This window comes from Triticum aestivum, chromosome 6D (assembly GCF_018294505.1).
Source record: "Triticum aestivum cultivar Chinese Spring chromosome 6D, IWGSC CS RefSeq v2.1, whole genome shotgun sequence".
NCBI classification, from domain to species: Eukaryota; Viridiplantae; Streptophyta; class Magnoliopsida; order Poales; family Poaceae; genus Triticum; species Triticum aestivum.
This window is the reverse complement of record NC_057811.1, coordinates 239,887,350-239,892,732: the sequence shown is the minus strand read 5'-3', so window position 1 is coordinate 239,892,732 and position 5,383 is coordinate 239,887,350.

Sequence of the window (5,383 nt, the reverse complement as noted above, 5' to 3'; positions counted from 1 at the left end):
CTGCGATGAAATTGGCGCATCCCGAGTAGTGGCCGTCCTTGATCCGAAGGTAGAAGAAATGGCGCAGCAGCGCCATGGATGGCATCACCCCCACAAATGCCTCGCAGTAGAAGGCAAAAATTGACAGGAGGAGAACGGAGTTGGGATGGAGGTGAAGAGCATGGAGGCCGTAGTGGCTGAGCACGGCGTAGAAGAAATCGGAAAAGGGAGGAACCAGCCCCGCGAACATGATGTTCAGGAAGAAGGGACGAAAGGTGCTACCCGGAGCCTCAGGCTTGGTGGAGCCGGCCCACAACGCCGCTACTCTTCCCTCATCGTTGTCAGCCACCATCATCTGGCACACGGCGGCGAGCTTCTCCTCTGAGATGGTGGGCGCGCTCAAGGCTGGCTCATACCAGGTGGGTGAGGCGCGCGAGGCCTTGGCCTTGTTGGGTGCCATCAGATGCGATCTCAGGGAGAATCCCTAGCAGGTTGGAGGTCTCTTGGGGAGAGAGGAGCAAGAAAGGGGATCTGGAGCAAGACGAAGAGGAGCAATGAAGGCAACACGGCGCGCGCTAGCCTTTTATCGGTCGGGCAGTTGCCGAGGCAGCATGGGGAAGCGGAGACGCCCACGTCATGTCAATCGCCATGCGTCAATCAAGGCTGCGGGCTATTAGGGCCCACGGTGCTCCGCACTTGACCCTTGGCTTCGCCTCGAAGCCATGTCCGAGCGCGCCTTGGGCCCGGGGGCTACTGTCGGCGTCCTGGGAACGGGGGTGCCCAGACTTACCTGCCTGCGGCCCAGGGCATGGCCCAGTCCAGCGGCCTGGTACGGCCCATCTTCACCAACAACTACTCAAGACCCTCGTGGGGGGCCAAGCCTCGCGAGGTGGACGATGCAAGACCTCCTCAGGGGCGGCCTCCCTAGGCTGGCTCCCGAGGAGCGGAGATATCTATGCAAGGGGCACCTCGCGAGGTTCGCATGACGTGAGCCATGACGACCACAGCCAGGCGGGCGCCAGCGGGCGCAGAGTACTCGTTGCCTCTTTGGTGCTAAAGGGGCAAGCGCATGCGAGGAGTCCCGAGGCATCAGGCAGAGATTTTCATATCGGTGCAACGAGACCAAGACCAGCAGGACGGCAGGACGGAGGTCACCGCAGAGCCCACGACGGTGTCACCACCAGAGCCTTTGGCAGGCGAAGACCACCTTTTGTCAGGATAACTTGTACTAGTTGTCCCCCTTCAAATTGGCCGTTGTGGGATCCCTTCCCGCCTAATATTTGGGAAGAGGACCCGGGCCACTATAAATAGGACTAGCCACCACCCTAGCAAGGGGACGGATCATTCAGACCATCCTCAGCACACAAGCTCACCGAGCTCAAGAACACCTCTCCTCAGGAGGCTGTTCTTCCTTGTACTTGTTCATCCTCAGCCTGCAAGGCAATCCACCACACCACACTGAGTAGGGTATTACACCACAATGGTGGCCCGAACCAGTATAAACCCTCGTGTCTCTTGTTCTTTGGGTTCGTCGAGTTTAGCCTTGAGATCGTTGCGAGAGCGAGAGAAAGAGAGAGGAGAGAGAGAGAGAGAGCGAGAGAGAGAGATCTTTGTGCGCACCCTAGTGTTCGAACCTCGAGGGCTTGCTGGAACCCAGAATCCGACAACGCTTGATCTACAAGATAACCTCACATATCGAAAGTACCCTGTTCATATTCTTGGTCAGGCACAACGTATCGCTCGACGTCGGAACATCAAGTTGCTCAAGGTTTAGTGGTCTCATCATTCTGAGAGAGAAATTGATGAGGGCATCCTAGTACCTCATGTTGTTCCATTGAGGGAGGAGGTGAAGCCCAACTTCAGGACCCCTCCAAGTTAGAGGTGTGCCAAAGGGGGCGAGGGAACCATGTACTTGGTCGGTTCCAGTTTTATCTATTTCTATTTCCAGGTCATGTTATGGGCCACTTAGGACTTTTATTTTGTGTGTTCGGTGTGGGCCGGTCCAACCGACTAGTTTTCTAGATGCCTATATAAGGAGGCCGGTGGCTAGGTTTAGCGGGGGCAAATTTTTAGATTGAGTTTTGAACATTGTGTCCACCTGGTGAATCATCCCTCCGGGGACGACGCTGTTGTTTATCGAATAATGTGATGATTGCATGAAGGTTCTTGTGTGATCAAGGATTATCGTGCCAGGGTTAGAGGCGTGTTGTTCATCTTCATGTTGCTTCCTGGATTCGTTTCCTCATCTTCAGGTTGCGTGGATCAATCCCGTGATTAGAAGGTTTCCTATCTAATTGTCTTGCGGTGAAAGATTGGGAAAAACTGTAGGATCATCACGTTGATCCTTTATCAAGTGGTATCAGATTACTGGGTTTCTCACCGCGAGTTCATCCTGTTGAGATTGCATCGTTGCTACCGGTCTGTTCTGCAGAGAGTTCTTGTCGATCAAGGTGCAAATTGTTATTCGGCGAGGAGATTAGTGGCGGCAAATTCGCGAGGGCCGAGCACGCTTGGATCTGCGTCTTGGCGAGGAGTTTGTTTTCCAGTCAGATCAAATTGACGGTGTCGGTGCCATCAATTTTCCTTGCGATCTCGACGAGGTTTGGTCGCTCGGATCGGAAGGACACTCTGTTTTTGTCTGACTCCGGATTTTTAGGAAGCAGAGCGATTTGGTTGGTACGTGATGGAGTACTAGTTAGTTTTGAAGTTTTGTGATCAGCTTGCCGGATTTTTAAATTCGTTAAATCCTAATTATTTACGGTAGGAGAGAGAAAGTTCCCTTGTCCGTTTGGAAACCAACTCACGGTAGAGACAGGCTCGTGGTAACAAAAAGGAAACTGAGATTTTATTTTCTATTGGCTTGATCGGGAAGATGCCTTCCACATGGTTTTCTCGGCTGGATGAGAAGTCTAAGGAACGTGCTCGGACTGAGATAGCTGATATACAAAAGATCATTAAAGAGATGCGGACGAAACTAAAAAAGCCTACTACGGTTTTTCCCGTGCATACTGTGCAGCATTCTGCGAAGGTAATTTCCAAGGACACATGCGTGATGAAGATAGGTGATGTTAACGATGAAAACGAGGCAACGACAACACATACTGGTTCTAAGAAGGACAAGGCTAATGTTGGCACGATCTCAGTGCATGATATCGTGCCATTGATTGGGCTAAATGTGCAACTCAAGCAGGTACATGGTGATGCCTGCATGATAGTTGATAGAGACCAGCATTAGAATTTATTTCAGACGCAGTGCATGATCAAGGGCAACGCGTGCAAGTTGATGATTGACGGCGGTAGTTGTACCAATGGCATAAGCAAGGCAATGGTGGCATCTTTGGGGTTGTCCACTTGGCGTATTCCTGAACCTAAGCATCTAGAGTGGTTGAATAGTTGTGGTATTGTAGTGACCCGACCTCAGATGGTCAAGTCTCTGTGCTTCAGTGTCATCCCTGGATCGGTAATGCTGACACACACAGTACTCGAAGGATTTATAACAGAGTAGCAATCACACACTTATTACATCGATAGTCTCCAAAGAGAACTTATTACAATAAATAAGGCTTAAGGCCATCTAACACGATAACAGCGGAAGGCTTGGAAGATAAAGTGAGTCCATCAACTCCAACGGCATAGCTGAGTGCATGACAACGACCTATTTCACCTTTACTCGTTGTCTGAAAAGTCTGCAACATAATACGTTGCAGCCCGAAAACGGGTCAGCACATGGAATATGCTGGCAATATAACACAGTAGAGCAATGAACAGAATAATGCTATCACTACATGCATATATGGCTGGTGGAGGCTCTATGGTTATATGGTTTTTGCGAAAAGCAATTTTTCCCTACAACAAAGGAATAAATTTTATTTAACTATCATGGTAGTTGAAACATCATTGAGAAGGTACCTCCAACTCAATCCCAATTAAAAGTAATTATCAACCCAACAAATTAAATTAGAGTGATGAGACACAATAGGATAATCCAAGTACTAGATACACAAGATGTCCATAACCGGGGACACGGCTAACCATGATTATATTGTACACTCTGCAAAGGTTTGCGCACTTTTCCCCACAAGACTCGATCTCCTCCGTTGGATTTCTCACACTACATGGTGTTTGAGAAACGGATGACTGAGACACAGTCTTTCAGAAGCATTAACTCTTTACTCTGGGTGGACAGTTACACCTACTTTCCCTCTACATCTGCTAGCCCACCACTGAAAGAGGTCACACAACATACTCAACTAAGCCAGAGCCCATAATGGCTTGTGGCTGCACACGGAAGTTTCTAGCATTAAATATCTCACGATCCCTTTGAGCCTGGGTGGCGGACCGTAGGAGGATCACACGGTATATCCCCGGGATCTCCTAGGACAATACTGGTATATCCCCAGGTGCCCAACAAGCAATCCACCCAGATGTGTATTAAAGTTGCCACCGTAAGTTGAACCATTAATTAACAACTCACATCTGTCATGGATACACTCAAACCCAATCCACGTCTACGAGCATAGCAGAGCAATATAAGCATAACGTAGAAGTAACTCCCAAGGGTTTGATATTAAAACAGGTAATAGGTTCTACTTCATCGTCTACTTCCCAAACCCACAAGTTAAACACATCCTATTAATGAAATGTTTTGAGGATTGTAACTAATGCATAAAAACTGGGTATGGCAGGAATATGATCAAAGTGTTACTTGCCTTGCTGACGATCCGCAAAACCTAGAGACTCGTAGTAGCACGCTTCGCACTCCGGGAATTCTATCGCAAACAAACAATAGCATACATAAGACATCAAGCAAAGATGCACGGGTAAAACTCAAATAAAAAGATCTAACCAGAAAGTTCAACTTAAGAACTCCGGTTTGCAAAAAGAATAAAATCAAACGGAGCAACGAAACTCAAACTGCGAAAGAAACAAGATCTGATTACTAATCTGGACTAAAGTCAAATTTTACAGTACCAAAATCTTGTTCAAGTTGTTTAAACAGAAAGAGGGCTTCGAGACAAAGATCTAGGCACTTGAATCACCTGATTCCGATAAACGAGCGAAAAGATAAACTAAAACGAAAATCGAGTCAGAAATCGCGATCGAAAATAATCGCGAAAAACCCTGGAAAAAGAAAAACTGACGAACAGGCTAAAGAATGAACGTTCGCTGTCTGTGACTAACGAGTGAACGGCGTCCGTTTAAAACGAACGAACGGACGAACGTCCGCTGTTTAACCGAACCGAAAAAAACCGAACCGATCTATTAAAAAAACAGATCTAGGGTTCGAAATAAACCAAACCTGTTTTCAAGAAAAAACCGACGAACGGCGCGGCAGCGGCGGCTACCTCGACGAGGTCAGCGGCAGCGGGCGGGGGCGGCTCCAGCGGCGACGGGTGGGGCGGCT